Genomic DNA, 16,579 nt, shown 5'->3' with positions numbered 1-16,579 from the left:
AATCTTCCATATCTCTAGTCTCCCTTTCCTGTACTATATATATATGATATATCATTATTATATATATATATCATTATATAATAAATATATATATATAGATATATATATATATATATATCATATCCTATAGATATATATATATATATATATATATACAAATAATATATCATATATATATTTTATATATATATATAATATATATATATCATATATCTATATATTATTATATATCATATATATATTTTATTATCTATATATACATAGTCTATATATATAATATAATATATAATATTATATCAATATATTATCATATATATATATATCTATATATATATATATATATCTATATATATATATCTATATATCATATATATATATCATATATATATATATCTATATATATATATATATATATATATATATCATATATATATATGTAACAGACTCATTTTGTGTCCATCTTCGGTTTAAACCAGCATCTGCAGTTCCTTCCTACAACATTGCAAACTGCATGGGCGACCACTCCCTTGCACAAGCGTTGTGTGTGTGTGTGTGTTGGGGGCGGGGTGGGGAGGAGTCACGCGTGACGGACAGTCTCCGTGGCAACGCGCCCCGCCCCATTAATCAGTGAGTCACCGGGGGCATTGAGGCCCCGCCTCTCCCCATGGCACGTCAGAGGCCTCATCCGGGGCACCCGGCCTGATGGACAGTTTCTATAGCAACACGCTCCCTCCGCCGCCATTTTGTTATTAGCGGAGAGAAGAGAGATTTTTTTTCGCCTTTCTCTCAGCTCCTTTCCCGCCTCGGAATAATTTTGCGTGTGTGCGTGTGGATTCGAGTGGATATTTTCGTGTATTTTCTCCCCTCTGTTTTTTTTTTAAATTTCTCCTTACTCCCCCCCTCCCCCCCCCCGTCTCCTCCTCCTCCATTTTCTCCGCTGCTTCTGTCTGTCCGTGTGTGTGTGTGTGTGTGTGTGGGGAGAGGTGGAAAAAAGAGAGAAGCACCGGCCGGATTGAGGAGGAGAGGAGAGGGTAAAAGAGAGAGGAAAAAGCGCGAAGAGAAAGTTGGATTGTCAGAGGGTCGGTCGGCCGGAGAAGTCGGCCTGGCGAAGGAGCGCAAGGAGGTGGAAGTCGGGTTTGAAAAAAGGCGGCGCCGAGGAGGTGTTTGCTGTTGCGCAGGTTTGTAGTGCGCGCCATTTTGTGAAATATAAAGAGGGAGAGGGGGGTGGGTGGAGAGAGAGAGCGAGAGAGAGAGAGCGCGAGAGAGGCGGGAGAGAAGAAAAAAGAGGCACCATTAAAAGAAATACATGATTATAACTCGCTCCGGACAGAGGCACCGGCTTGCACTTCGGGCGGCGTAGATTTATTTTCTTGCTTTTTATTCCCCCGTCATCTCCCTCGAGTGTGTTAAATTAAAAAAAAATGCCAAGCGGCTTCTCGGCAACCAGAACGCGGGGCCAAACGATACACACACACACACACAGGGAGGGAGGGAGGGAGTGAGGGGAGGGAGTGATGGAAGGTAAACTGAGAGAGGTTTGCCTCACACTGTCTCTCCTTCATTTCTCAGGCAGCTTATCCACTCTCTCCCGCCTCCCTCGTTTCCCTCCAAGGCGAACGACCTGACACTCGGATCTCTCGCTCTCTCTCGCCTTTGGGATCCAGTCTTTTAAATCTCCCTGTTCGTTGTCCAGGTGAGGGTAAAAAGATGGACTCTTTTGGCCTGTTGTACTGTAAGTGTCACAATATACGCTGCATGCTCATGTACAGGGCATGGTAATGGAGCATGAATTATAGATGCACAACACATTTTATGCATATTAAAAGTATTATAGGTTTCTTATTTCATTTATTTAGATTGATTCCAAGAAATTCGTGTTGTGTTTGGTTAGCCTCTATGTTCTGTGTTAGACGCAGTTTCAAGAACTCGGTGTTGACACCCTGTCTACAGTACTTGTAATTTATTTTGTGTCGGTCATTTTGGCTATAATCACATCCGTTTGAAAGGAATTATTGTAAAGTATTGATCAAATGATGCCCGATCATGCGTTTTTAAATATTGGGTATTATTAGGTGCCAGGAATCAGTCATTTAGATCGCTATATATGTATATTAAAGGAAATGTTTTCAATATGCAATACACGAGGGTGCTAAACTTTTAATTTGATAAGTACAAATGAAAGATCCTAAGGCTTGTGCTGTGTTGAGAATTATGACTGTTAATTTGAAGTATGTTAAGATCTGGCATATCTGCAAACTAAGGCAGGTAATGCAATTAAAATTGCCTCAATGTGTAAATGTTTAAGGTGCTTTAACATGTAGTACTTTGGACTTTTGCTTGTTCAAAGAGACCTAAGTTTTGTTTGGCCCTACAGTATCGTCAGTGCCATCATTAATGAAAGCAATGAAAATTGCCTCAATCATTTTGGGGTTGACATTTGGTATGTTATGACAAGCTCAGGCCAAATCACAGACATGCATTGGGATTAATCTCATTTAGTCTTAATTTGGTGATCTCTCCATAAATTTAAAATTGAGTTCAAATGCTTGTTGAAAATCTTTTGCAATAGATTGTTTCTTGATATATTGTTTTTGATTGTATACAGTCTGCAAATGGGAGAGAATCAGCATAGACACAAAAAAATAATTCCAAGGTTTTGATAACACGCAATTGACTAACTTTGAGAGTATAAATTATGATGTGGTATTAGGTTTTGATGTGACTTCTAATTTTTAAATGTTGTGACATTAGAAACATGGGGGGAAGTTTAGTTTTCTGCCAATTTGTGTTTAAAAAGTGAGACACGAACGCGACATTCTTGCATCCACCTATCAGGAGTCAACATAAGTAGACCAGAAGTTTGTTTCTGGGTCTGCGTGTGCACTGTATGCTCAAATGTGGCAAAAGTGTTATGGAAAATGCCACAGGTGAGAACTGCTGACTTAAATGAGGAATTTTGATATAAATATTATTTAATTAATGAAAGTGAAGATCATGTGTTAATAGTTAACCAATTGTTACATTTGTTTGTGGCTATATAACCTGTCCAGTAATTCAACCTGAATTATATCAGAGCTGGAGGCAGTCATATTAACCTAATTTTTTTCATGTAGGGCATAATTGTCCTGGATAGCATGCAAACGATTTTCACGATTTCGCGATACACTTGACAATAATATTCCAATACCAGTCTTAGAGGCTTCCCCAGTCACCTGTCTACACATAAATCTTAAACTCTTGATATAATCTAGCCTGTCCATGATCTTACTCCATTCATTAGGGAAGAATTCTTGCAACCCTCGTCCTGCTTTTTATTGACGCATTTATTTGAGGCATTGTTCATGTTTTATAAAGTAAATCTGCTACCATTGTCATTGAAATTATCTAATTTTATTTGTTTGTGTTTAGCAAAGAGAGATATAGCACTTCACAGAGACATGTCATAATAAAATAATACACACAGCATTGCATGCAATGAAAATTGTAAAAAGATTGACATTACTGGATATTCTGGATCATTATTTATATGTTCATCAAGTTGCATATTCTTTTGATCAGAAGGCTACACAGGATATGACTAGGTTACAATTTTACAAATATAGAAGGTAGACAGAAAAAGCTGGAGTAACTCAGCGGGTCACGCAGCATCTCTGGAGAAAACAGAGGTGACGTTTCAGGTCTGAAGAAGGGTCTCGGCCCTAAACATTACCGATTCCTTTTCTCCAGAGATGCTGCCTGACCCGCTGAGTTACTCCAGCTTTTTGTGTCTATCTTCAGTGTGAACTAGCATCTGCAGTTCCTTCCTACACATACAAGTATGGAATCTGTTCAGAGTATGACCTGCTTAAGAATAAGGAGAAACTGCTCTACTTTTGGAGTCGTATTGGCCTATTTAGATATTTTGTCATGAGTTACTACTTGTGCACCTTTTTTGTCCCTAGCCTTTTCTGTCTGTAACCATGGAGACTTAATCATAAGCATTTCAATTTATGAACCACGATGTTGCTCCTTCTTTGAAATTTGGGCTTGAAAGTCGACTTCTAAATTCATCTGGCTAAATCTGCCTATTAGTGCAGGACATGCCGTCACTCTAATGAGAATATTGGAAAGGTAGAGAAAATTGTATCTCCAGGGAAATTGACTTTACATACCATTTATGCTCAAATTTGTTATTATATAACATATTCGAAAGCATGTAAGTTTAAATCAATTGATTTAAACTTTATGCTTTCAAATATGTTATTCTGAAAACCTGTTGCACTCTTATCACCAAAGCCTTGAATATGTTTCTGTAAATTTTATGCCCTTAAACTAATGACAGACATGGTTATAATTTAATGTGAAAATAGGAAATGCTGCTTGTGCCAACTTTGGGTACATTAATTCTAAATTTTGGATCAAACAAATGAAAACTGGCATCAAATAAGACAAGTTGTTTGCTAAATTCTGACTTAGAAGATGGAAATCCAATCTCACTCAGCGCAGTTGATAAATTTGTTAAATGCACAAATTGGCTGTTCTGCTACAACGCATGTTTCCATAACACGAATTGAATGAAACATTAGCGATGAGTTAAGAAGCACTATTTGCATTACACAAGCCAAACTCGTTTTAACACGATTTAAATCGGGAATTGATTAATTACTTAAAAGTTACTTTGGAAGTTGACAAGCAGAAAAAGTTTATTGGATTTAAACAGTATAAGGGGAGAAAAGCTGTTTCCAGTAACCTCCCGGCAGTGAACAGACACCATTGTCTTTTAACACACTGCTACTTTAACTACAGGTGGCCAATAATCATGAAATTGACCAATAATCATGGCATTGACACTTCTGCAGCAATGTTCTATTAAACAAAATAAGCATATTCCCATTGAAGATACCTTTATTTTCGAAAATCCTGTGGAAAAATAACAGAAACTGTAGCCCCTTACCTTTACCCCATTGACTACTTTGTTTTTATAACATGATTTTCTATAACATGAGGTTTATTAGGAACACAGCTATCGCATTATAGCAGAACTACCTGTAATTATGAGCCTCTCAGTTACATTAAACATTAGTGTTCCTGCGAGCCAATTATTCCATGATAGTTCTGTCTGTCAGATTTCAGTACATCAAGTTTATCCGAGGGCAACCAGCTAAGAATTGATGTTCATTGTAATATTGGGTGAATTCACACCATCACTAAAACATTGTTCATTTAATACTAGTTTCTTTTTAAACTTTAATGTTAGCGGTTAAGACCATAGCAAATAAATAGAGGAGTAGGTTATTTGATCCCTGAACTTGCTTCACCATTCAATAAGATCATGACTGATCCAGCTTTCATCAAGCCCACTTTCCTTCCATATGAATTTAATTGAGTCTTTGGAAGAAGTAACCAAGGAGGTTTGCACTTCATCAAGGCTTTTGGTATAGTTCTGCATGGTAAGCTGCACTGGAAGGTTAGATTGTATGGAATCCAGGGAGAGCTAGCTAACAGGATACAGAATTGGCCTAATGGTAAGAAACAAAGGGTGGTGGTGGACTATTGTTTATCGGACTGGCGGCTTGTGACTAATGGTGCGTCTCATAGATAGGTGCTTGACCCATTGATTTTTGATAACTATACCAATGATTTGGGTGAGAATTTGCAAGGCATGATTAGTAATCTTGTAGATTATACTAAAATAGGTGCTATTATAGACAGGGAAGATGGTTATCAGGAATTGCAGTTGGATCTTGGATCAGCTCGGCAAATGGGCCAAGGAATGGCAAATGTAGTTTAATTCAGTTAAGCGTGAGGTGCTGCATTTTGGGGAATCAAACCAGGGCAGGACCTTCACAGTGGTAGGGCACTAGCAAGTGGTGTAGAGGAGAGAAATCTAGGAGTATAGGTACATAGTTTCTTTAAAGTGGTGTTTTCAGTTAGATAAGGTATTAAAGAAAGCTTTTGGATAGCTGGCCCGTATCACACAGGAAATTGAATGAAGAAGTTAGAACGTAATGTTACACTTGTACAAGGCACTGGTGAGGCTGCACTTGGATAATTGTGTACATTTTTGGACACCCTGCTAAAGATGTCAATAAGTTGGATTGAATGCAGAGAAGATAAATGAGACTAGACCTGAGCTATAGGGAGGGATTGGGCACACTACAACTTCTTTGCTTTGGAGAACAGGTGATCGTTTAGATGTGTATAAAATCATGATGGGAACAGATAGGGTGAATGCACATGTCTTTTTCCCAGGGTAGGGTAATGAAGGAGTAAAGGGCATGGGTTTAAAATGGGAGGGGAAAGATTTAATAGGAACTCGAGGGGCATGTTTTTCACTCAAAGGTTTGTGGGTATATGGAACAAGCTGTCAGGAAAGAACTGCAGATGCTGGTTTAAACCAAAGATAGACACAAAGCTGGAGTAACTCTGCGGGTTGGACAGCATCTTTGGAGAAAAGGAATAGGTGACATTTCGGGCTGAGAACCTTCTCTGAGTTACTCCAGCTTTTTATGTCTATGTCAGATGAAATAGTTGAGCGAGGTACTATAACATTTAAAATACATTTAGACAAATGCATATATAAGAAAAGTTTACAGGTAATGGGCCTGACATGGGCAAATGGGATTAGCTTAGAAGTGGCATTTTGGATGAGTTGGGACAAGGAACCATTTCTGTGCTTTATGAATCCAAGACTATCTGCGTTCCCTTCAGTTTCCTTGCTGCTTTAAAATATGCCCATCTCAAATTTGAATGTGTGTAAGAATTTGGCCCCACAGTATTCTGGGACAAGGTTCAAGAAGCTCACAGCCTGTAGAAAAAAATCATAAATAGGCGGCTCGTTATTCTGAGACCAAGCCCTCCAGTCCTGTGCTCTTCATGAGAAGAAACATACTCCCAGCATTTGCCCCATCCAGCTTCCTGAAATCAATACAATTGCCTCTTAAACTACTAAACTCCCAGTGGAGTCCAGATCCAACATGTTCAATCATTCCTTATAAGATGATTTCACCAACATTTTCGCCATCTCCAACGGGATCCCACCACTGGCCACATCTTCCCATCTCCTCCCTTGTCGGCTTTCCGCAGAGACGGCTCCTTCCGTAACTCCCCGGCCAATTCTTCCCTTCCCACCCAAACCATCCCCTCCCCTGGTACTTTCCCTTGCAACCACAGGAAATGCTACACTTGTCACTTTACCTCCCCCATGACTCCATCCAAGGACCTAAGCAGTCTTTCCAGGTGCGGCCCGCCCGAGGTTCACCTGCACCTCCTCCAACCTCACATATTGCATCTGCTGCTCTAGGTGTCAGCTGCTCTACATCGGTAAGACCAAGCGTAGGCTTGGCGATCGCTTCGTCCAACACCTCCGCTCAGTTCGCAATAACCAACCTGATCTCCCGGTGGCTCAGCACTTCAACTCCCCCTCCCATTCCGAATCCGACCGTTCTGGCCTGGGCCTCCTCCATGGCCAGAGTGAGTCCCACCGTCAATTGGTGGAGCAGCACCTCATTTTTCGCTTGGGTAGTTTACACCCCAGCGGTATGAACATTGACCTCCAATTTCAGGTAGTCCTTGCTTTCTCCCTCTTTCCCCTCCCTTTCCCAGCTCTCCCACAGCCCACTGTCTCCGCCTCTTCCTGCCCCCATCCCCTCATCAGTCTGAAGAAGGGTCTCGACCCAAAACATCACCCATTCTTTCACTCCATAGATGCTGCCAAGAGCGGAACTCGCTATCAAAACATGGAGGGGACGGGGGGGAGACACAATTTTTGACGGCCGCGCGCATGCGCACACTCACACACACGCGCGAGGCTTCGGAGGCTCAATCTCAACTCTGCCTGTCTCACCGGGTTAACTACAGCCCTGTCTGGACTGACGGGACACCAGCGCTGTTTCTCCGCGCTGGCCATTTTTCCCGCAAGTCCAGGGAGGTTAACCTGGCGGGACAGGCAGGGTCTGACTCCCGACCTCTCTGGCCACACTCTGGTGGGGGGGGCACTCGGGACAGCGCTGGAGACCCCCCGGCTGGGATCGATCCTGCCTGCGGATGAGGCGCAGGTCTGTGCCACGTCTCCCTCCTCCAATCGCCGCACTCTATCCTCAGGTCCCCTCACTCCTCCCTTCTCCAATCATCGCGCCCTTCGATCATCAGTCCCACCCCCACTGCCTAGCGGAAAGCGGAGATTTTAAAATCGGGATCACAAAAACTTGGGGGGGGGGGGATGTCCCCCACCTCTCAAAACATGGGGGGGACGTGTCCCCTCTGCCCCCCCCCGGGTTTTCTGCCCCTGGATGCTGCCTCACCCGCTGAGTTTCTCCAGCATTTTTGTCTACTCTCCATATACAAGATCATGTCTTTGTCTCTCCCCCATCCTGTCTGCAACTTAAAATTGACATGTTTTCTATCTTTACCAGATCTAATGAAAGGTGTCGACCTGAAAGGTTAACTTTTTCTTTTCATTGTAGCTGTCTGCCTGACTGAGTGTTTCTAGCAGAATAATTTTTTTTCGGGTTTCTGTCAGCTACAGGTTCTTCCAAAATTTAATCTCTGTGAACTACCACCAAGTAAATCTTCGAATAAAGAGAAAAAAACATAAGCTTCATTATTGTGCCTTGTATGATGGCTCACCTCCTGTTCCACTTTACCACCCCCCCAAAAAATAAAATAAAACAGCATTCCATTAAACTTCCCTACTTTTTCAACGCAACTTCTGTTTTATGTTTCATGTTTAAGGACCCCCCATCAGTTTGCATTGCAGCTCTCTGTAGTCTTCATTTAAATAATATTTTTAATTCATTTTTCTTTCCAACGTGAACATTTTATTTTTCACACATTTTACTCCCATGTATCAGCATTTTGCCTACTCAAATAAAGCTCACATTCATTTCTTCACATCAGACCAATTTTAAGCAGTTTAAAGCCAGCTAGATTTTTTGAGATTATTGAATGAGATAAATGTTTGTAGATGAGTGATTGAATGGATATACAAAATTCGCTTTTGAGTTGGATTTTTGGTTTTATTCAGTAAGTAGCTGCTTGCTAAAAGATAAATAGTTAACTTTTATCTTATGACATGAGAAATGCCAGCACGATTTCAGTGAAATATAATGCTAGGCAATTAAAGCCAAAACTTTATTATTTTTTATTAGCAGGTGAGAACATTTTAAATCTTGTGATTGGAGTTGAGTCTTGTCATTAGTGGTTACTAGTTTGTCTAGAGTTGAATCAGCTGAATTCTTGAGAAAGTCATCCTATCTTTCTCTTTCTTCATCCATCTCAAACCCTCTTGTACACATAAACAAATTTGTTACAGAAATTCTATTTCCTTATACTTGGAATGCCCTAAGTGCTTCATGATGCATATATTGTATGGTCAACTGTGGCAACCAGCTCGCTCACAATGGGATCAGTTATCAATTTTTGAACTTATTAATTGAGAGAAATATGTTGGCCAGGTTGTAAGGCAATGCTTTTTTTTTTGCACAGCAGTTTGAATTATCATGAGGAATGCTAATCTCCACCTGAAAGATGGAATCTTCAATATTGCACTGCAGTACTCTACTGCATGATGTGTTGGATTCATGAAGATGGGCTTAAACTTAGTTATCTGTATAAGAAATTGCAATTATTTTTTTTTCATGATATTGGGTTGCTCAAAAGTGCTATATGCTTAGTGAGGTATTTCTGTAGCATTATCAGTAATGTAACAATGAAAGTATACAATTAATTTGGTTCTACAACCAGTAATGAGTAAATGATCAAATAATCCACTCTACAGTAGAACACTGGATCATTTACATTTACCTGAAAGTGTAAATGTGTCTTTAATGTCTCAGTTGATAGACTGAAACTCAGATATTGCAGTACCTACTTAACTCTAAATTGATGTGATTCTTTTTTGTTTAAATCTTGTATTTGTAGTGAGAGTCCTACCACCACTCATGGTGGCAAAATTATTTCATTAGATTAAAACAAGTCTCCAGATGAGCTTCTGAACTGTTTTGATTAGATACAATTATTATCCAATTAATCCTTTCAATTTAACAAGAAATGAGAAACCACAGGTTTTCACTAAGGTCATGCCTGAACTGACCTTGGCCTCAGCCCATTTCGTCCCATTCTTCATTACCTTCATCTCCCCGTTGACCAAATATCCACCTTGCCCATCAATGTATTCAATGAAGTGGTGTTGCCAGGTCTTTGTGGAAGAAAATTCCAAAAATTCATAACTAAGGCAAGAAATATGTCTGCATCTATATGCTAAATGAGTGATTTTCTTCACTGAAACAATGCCCCCACAGTTCTAGATACCCCCATGATAGGAACGATCCTTTTGGCATCTACCAAGGTAAGCCTTTTCAATACCTTCATAGGAGGAAATTCTATTTTGGTTTCTAATTATTGTAGTAATACTTTAATCTAGAACTTTCGAGTGTTTGGTGGTACTAGAGCAATAAATAATTTGGACATGCAGTACTTATTGTATTCATGCTCTGATACACATTTAATTCACAGTTTGCTTACATGTTACACAGAATACTTTCCAATATAGTCTTGAGTTTAAAGGAAGCACAGGTTATGTGTAAGTTTAAAAGAAGTGTGGGAAAGAGGTACTGGATAAGTTTCAAGTCGATTATTTAGAGACAGTGTGGAATCAGGCATTCTGGCAAGTGGATGGGAGTGCGGGAAAGGGAGTATGGCAGCCAGGACACAAGATGTGGATGGGAAATGTGGACCTGGAGAATGGTTGGGGAATACCCCAAACATCACCAGGGATATAATAGGTAAACAATATGATGCCAAATTAAACTCACCTCTTCTGCTTGAATATGATCCTTATCCCACTGTTCCCTGCATTATCACATGCCTATCTAAACGCCTCTTAAATGCCATCACAATATCTGCTTCCACCACCACCCCTGGCTGTACGTTCCAGGCACCAACCACTCTATATTTAAAAAAAAAACTTGTCCTGCATAGGACTTTAAACTTTCATCCTCTGGTCTAAAGCTCTGCCTTCTCATCTTTGACATTTCCACTTTAGGGGGTGAAAACGGTTCTGACAGTCTATCCATTCTATGCCTCTCAATTTTATAAGCCTTGGCTTCTGCTTCAGCGAAAACAATCCAATTTTGTACAACCTCTCTTTGTACCTTATGCCCTCTAATGCAGACAGCATTCCGGGAAACATTCTGCACCATTTCCAAATCCTCCTCTACCCCTTTGTACAACCGTTGGTTTTTTATCTGTGTGTATACTGCATTTGCAAAGACCTCAGAGTTTAAAACCACTTGGAGGCTGCTTTCTTATGTTAATATTTCCTAAACTAACTTAACTGATTTTTGCCTGAACTGTAATCAAGGTATTAAAACTTCATGAATAGACTGTCATCCTAGTTTTCCCAATCTTCCTCTTGGAATTATATAAACATAAATTGCAACAGTGGCAGTTGTTTTGCCTCTTGTGGACCAGACATTTTTATGAAAGGATAATAGTAGTTTGTTATTGTTTTAACTGCCGGCACCAGTCATAGGTCGTTACAGGTCACCGAAAAATGTCAACATGTTGAAAATCCAGCGGCGACCAGAACAAGGTACGACTTTTTGGGCGACTACTCACGACCATACAAGCTTCACCCCGCAACATGTCGCCAGGGTGTCGCCTGTATGGTCGTGAGTAGCCTCCTCAGTTGCCCAAAGAAGCGTAGCGTCTTTCTGATCGTCGCTGTATTTTAAACATGTTGAAAATTTCAGCAATCTGCATTGACCTATGATAGGTGCTGGCAGTCGCCGAAAAGTTGCGTAAGTGGGACAGGCGCTTTAGGAAGAGATTGTAATAATTAAGGACAGTCAGCATGGCTTTGTCTGTGGCAGGTCACGTTCACAAGTTATAGGAGTAGACCTAGGCATTTTGGCCCATCGAGTCCACTCCGCCATTCAATTATGGCTGATCTCTGCCTCCAAATCCCATTTTCTTGCCTTCTTCCCATAACCCTTGACACCCGTTCTAATCAAGAACTTGTCTATCTCTGCCTTAAAAATATCCACTGACTTGGCTTCCATTGCCCTCTGGGCAATAAATTCCACAGATTAACTACCCTCTGATTAAAGAAGTTCCTCCTCACCTCCTTTCTAAAAGAGCACCCTTTAATTGTGAGGCTATGACCTCTGGTCCTAGACTCTTCTACCAGTGGAAACATCCTTTCCATATCCACTCAATGCCTTTCATTATTCTGTAAGTTCCAATGAGGTTCCCCCTCAACCTTCTAAACTCCAGCGAGTAGAGGCCCAGTGCTGTCAAACCCACTCATTCCTGGAATCATTCTTGTAAACCTCCTCTGGACCCTCTCCATAGCCAGCACATCCTCAGATATGGGGCCCAAATGTGCTCACAGTACTCCAAATGCGGCCTGACCAGTACCTTATAGAGCCACAGCATATCTGTTTTTATATTCCAGTCCTATTTATATAAATGCTAGCATTGAATTTGCCTTCCTTACTACTGATTCTACTTGCAAATGGACTTTTTGGGAGTCCTCCACCACTCCAAGTCCCTTTGCACCTCTGATTTCTGGATTCTCTCTCTATTTAGAAAATAGAGCATGTCTTATGAACTTGATTATGTTGTGCGAGGAGGTTATGAAAATGATCGACAAGGGTAGGGCAGTGGAAGTTGTCTACATGGATTTTAGTTGGAATTTTATCGTCCCCAATGTTAGGTTGTTCCAGAAGATGCATAGGTTCCACGATAACTTGGTCGTTTAGATTTAGAACTGGTATACTCATAGAAGACAAAGAATTGTGGAACGGTGTTACTCTGGTTGGAAAGGTGTTACGCTAGCTGGAGATCTGTGAGTTCTGCAGGGATCTGTGCTGCAAATTGTTTAATATATATATAAGACTTGGACATAAATGTAAGGTAGACATAAAATGCTGGAGTAACTTCAGAAGAATGGGCCTCGACCCAAAATGTCACCCATTCCTTCTCTCCAGAGATGCTGGCTGGCCCGTTGACTTACTCCAGCATTTTGTGTCCACCTTTGATTTAATAGCATCTGCAGTTCTTTCCTACACATCCTGGACATAAATGTACATGGGTTGGTTTGTAAGTTTGCAATCAAAATAGTTGAGGTTCGGACAGTGAGGATGGTTGACAAGGTATGCAGTGTGATCAGCTGCAGAAATGAGCAGGGAAGTGGCAGATGGAACATAATCCAATCAAGTATAAGGTGTTGCACTTTGAGGGGTTAAATCTCATGGGAAAGTGTACAGTTAATGGCAAGACCCTTAACAGCATCGATGCACAGAGTACCTTGGGGTCCAAATCTGTAGATTTCTGAAAGTGACAACAGAAATAGAGCGATAAAGGTTGTGTATGGTATACATGCATTCATAGGTGGGGGCAGCGAGCAGAAGAGCCTGGAAGTTATGTTGCGGCTTTATAGGACTTTGGTGAGGTCTCATCTGGAGTATTGTGTGCAGTTCTGGTTGTTTTCACATCTCCTTGTGGTAGCATGTTCCACTTTCTAGGTAAAATAAATTATCCAATGTGCCACCATTGGATTAATTATGTTACATTGATGTTCTCTGGTTGTGACTTCCCACACGAAAGCAAAGATGATGTTTCCAACAGTTAGGACCACTTGCATGTCCGTAAATAAATCAGATCGCACCTTTCCAGTTTCTCAAGGGGAAAGAAGTCTATGAGATTGATCCCTGGGATGGCAGGACTGTCATATGAGGAAAGATTGAAAAGACTACGCTTGTATTCACTGGAGTTTAGAAGGATGAGAGGGTATCTTATAGAAACATATAAAATTATAAAAGGACTGGACAAGCTAGATGCAGGAAAAATGTTCCCAATGTTGGGCGAGTCCAGAACCAGGGGACACAGTCTTAGAATTAAGGGGAGGTCATTTAAGACTGAGGTAAGAAAAAACGTTTTCACCCAGAGAGTTGTGAATTTATGGAATTCCCTGCCACAGAGGGCAGTGGAGGCCAAATCACTGGATGGATTTAAGAGAGAGTTAGATAGAGCTCTAGGGGCTAGTGGAGTCAAGGGATATGGGGAGAAGGCAGGCATGGGTTTTTGATATTGGACGATCAGCCATGATCACAATGAATGGCGGTGCTGGCTGAAGGGCCGAATGGCCTCCTCCTGCACCTATTTTCTATGTTTCTAAGAAAGTCTGCTCATTCTTCCTTGATGAATACATCCTCTCGGTTTGGCCATCATCTTTATAAATCATGTTTACTTTATTCTAGTATTTCTGTATTCTTTTTTAATATGAATAGCAGAACTAATTGCTCGGTGCATGAACATTTTATTTTTTCTATTTCCGATGAAAGATCCTTGACCTGAAACTTCAACTGTTTCTCCTCCCACTGATGTTACTTATCCTGTTGTATGATTCTAACTGTTCTGCTTGTGTTTAGATTCTTTTAAAGGCATTTGTGAACTGCTTAGTAGTTTTAATCTGCGAATTTTTCAGACACGATTGAGCAAATCTTTTTTACTATGACATTCACAGACCTCTTCTGTCCCTTAATTGACTTCTTGAGCTAACACTTTCATCATAATTTGAAGATGTGCTCATATGTATTTTTCCAAACAAAGACAATTTGGTGGTAAATATTATAAATGTTATAACTACTTAGTTTCAGTGTTGCAAACAGAACTTATGCATAGTTGCGAAAATAACCCGCCAACCCCTTCGGTCCCACATCATGGATGTAGGTGTTTGATGAAAATCCATTTTGAAAAAAGATTAATGTGTTCGGAAATCTGTAAATGTTTGTTTATTAGAATTTATATTCCCAAAGTTTTATCATAGAAGCCTAGAAATTAGTAGGATCGGAGGAGGCAATAGACCTTCGTCACCATATGTCGAAAGACGGGGCTATTAGGTTACACCCACTACCTAGCTCTTGGCTTACAGTCTTGTAAGATAGTGCTCTTTAAATGCACACACAAGATTGTTTTGAATTGTGATGGGGTTTTCAGCCTCATCCAAACCAATGGCCAGTGTGTTGTTGACCCACTCTGTTCCTCTTAACTAATTTAACTTACACTTTGACATCTTGCATATTACTCTCTGTCAAGGAAAATGTCCCTTTTCACTCTCCTGGTCTCATATTTCAATTACATTTCTTCTCAGTCTTCACAAGTGTCAACTTTTCTTATTTCTAATTGTCACCATGCCTAAACACATTAGATATTGAAGCAGGAATAGGCCACGAGTCTGCTCTGTCATTCAATAAGGTTATGGTTGATCAAATCTTGACCTCAGCTGTACTTAGTTGTCAGTTCTATCATCCTTAAATCCACTATGAACTAAAAATTGATTTAGGCTATGAATATATTTAGTGAATCAGCCTCCACAGTTCATTGCCAAGGCAAATTCTCAAGTCACAGTGTTTTGTGAGAAAATTCCTCCACTTAATTCGAATAAACGGATGACCCTTTATTCTGAAATTATGCACCTTAGTTCAAGGTTAACCACTGGGGGAAACTTTCTTTAAGCATCTACCCATTTCAAGTCCCATGAAACTCATAATTGTTTCAATAGGACGACCTGAAATAGTGTACCTGTCACATCCTTCATGTCATGCGGTGAATGGAATCGGTGTACATAGCATGATCCCTTGAGTCGTAAATTACCTGTCCCGTTACCTTTAGAAACATAGAAACATAGAAATTAGGTGCAGGAGTAGGCCATTCGGCCCTTCGAGCCTGCACCGCCATTCAATATGATCATGGCTGATCATCCAACTCAGTCTCCCGTACCTGCCTTCTCTCCATACCCTCTGATCCCCTTAGCCACAAGGGCCACATCTAACTCCCTCTTAAATATAGCCAATGAACTGGCCTCGACTACCCTCTGTGGCAGGGAGTTCCAGAGATTCACCACTCTCTGTGTGAAAAAAGTTCTTCTCATCTCGGTTTTAAAGGATTTCCCCCTTATCCTTAAGCTGTGACCCCTTGTCCTGGACTTCCCCAACATCGGGAGCAATCTTCCTGCATCTAGCCTGTCCAACCCCTTAAGAATTTTGTAAGTTTCTATAAGATCCCCTCTCAATCTCCTAAATTCTAGAGAGTATAAACCAAGTCTATCCAGTCTTTCTTTAGGGTTAGGTTTAGTGGACACGGGCTTCAAAATCCTTTGACTTCTCACCCTTTAGTATTCTACCATTTGCTTGTGTCATCTTTGTTTGTTCTTTCCAAATGTATTATCTTATTGTTGTGATAGATCTGTTCTTCACCTTTATCACAACCTAACCATTTTGTTGATTGCTCCCTGTAGCAGAGAACTTTCCAATGAATTATGCTTGGCAACTCCTTATAGATAAAGTAATCAATATACTTTAGACTTTAGAGAAACAGCACGGAAACAGGCGCTTCGGCCCACCAAGTCTGCGCCGACCATCAATCACCCTGTATACTAACACTTTTCTTCACACAATCGGGACAATTTTGACCAAAGCCAATGAACCTGCATGACTGAAGTGTGTGAGCAAACTGGAGGGAACCCACAAACTCCATACAGACACCACCCAAGGTCAGGTTCGAACCCAGGCATCTCTACCATTGTACCACCCCC

The 16,579-nt window shown here is 40.6% G+C and overlaps 1 protein-coding gene and 1 long non-coding RNA gene across 9 annotated transcripts in view; one reads left to right on the top strand and one right to left on the bottom strand.

Annotated features, from left to right (window-relative positions):
- The first annotated feature begins 706 nt into the window (after positions 1–706).
- dyrk1a (dual specificity tyrosine phosphorylation regulated kinase 1A) overlaps positions 707–16,579 on the top strand; it is a 103,248-nt gene continuing 87,375 nt past the window's right edge. For 2 of the 8 annotated variants that reach the window (XM_033032490.1, XM_033032494.1), the window contains exon 1: positions 748–1,178. The gene's annotated coding sequence lies outside the window, so the exon portion shown is untranslated. Of the gene's footprint in view, positions 1,179–1,311; positions 1,733–16,579 lie in introns of those variants that run through there. The other 6 variants (XM_033032498.1, XM_033032492.1, XM_033032499.1 and 3 more) reach the window with 4 other exon arrangements.
- LOC116980351 lies at positions 769–12,104 on the bottom strand. The gene is made up of 3 exons (XR_004413941.1): positions 12,077–12,104; positions 7,117–7,127; positions 769–864 (listed from the first exon to the last, which is right to left on the bottom strand). It is a non-coding gene; the product is annotated as an uncharacterized LOC116980351 (long non-coding RNA).

Source organism: Amblyraja radiata, chromosome 14 (assembly GCF_010909765.2).
Source record: "Amblyraja radiata isolate CabotCenter1 chromosome 14, sAmbRad1.1.pri, whole genome shotgun sequence".
Classification (NCBI taxonomy): Eukaryota; Metazoa; Chordata; class Chondrichthyes; order Rajiformes; family Rajidae; genus Amblyraja; species Amblyraja radiata.
The sequence above is the reverse complement of the archived record's forward strand: the minus strand, read 5'-3'. Positions and strand labels throughout refer to the sequence as shown.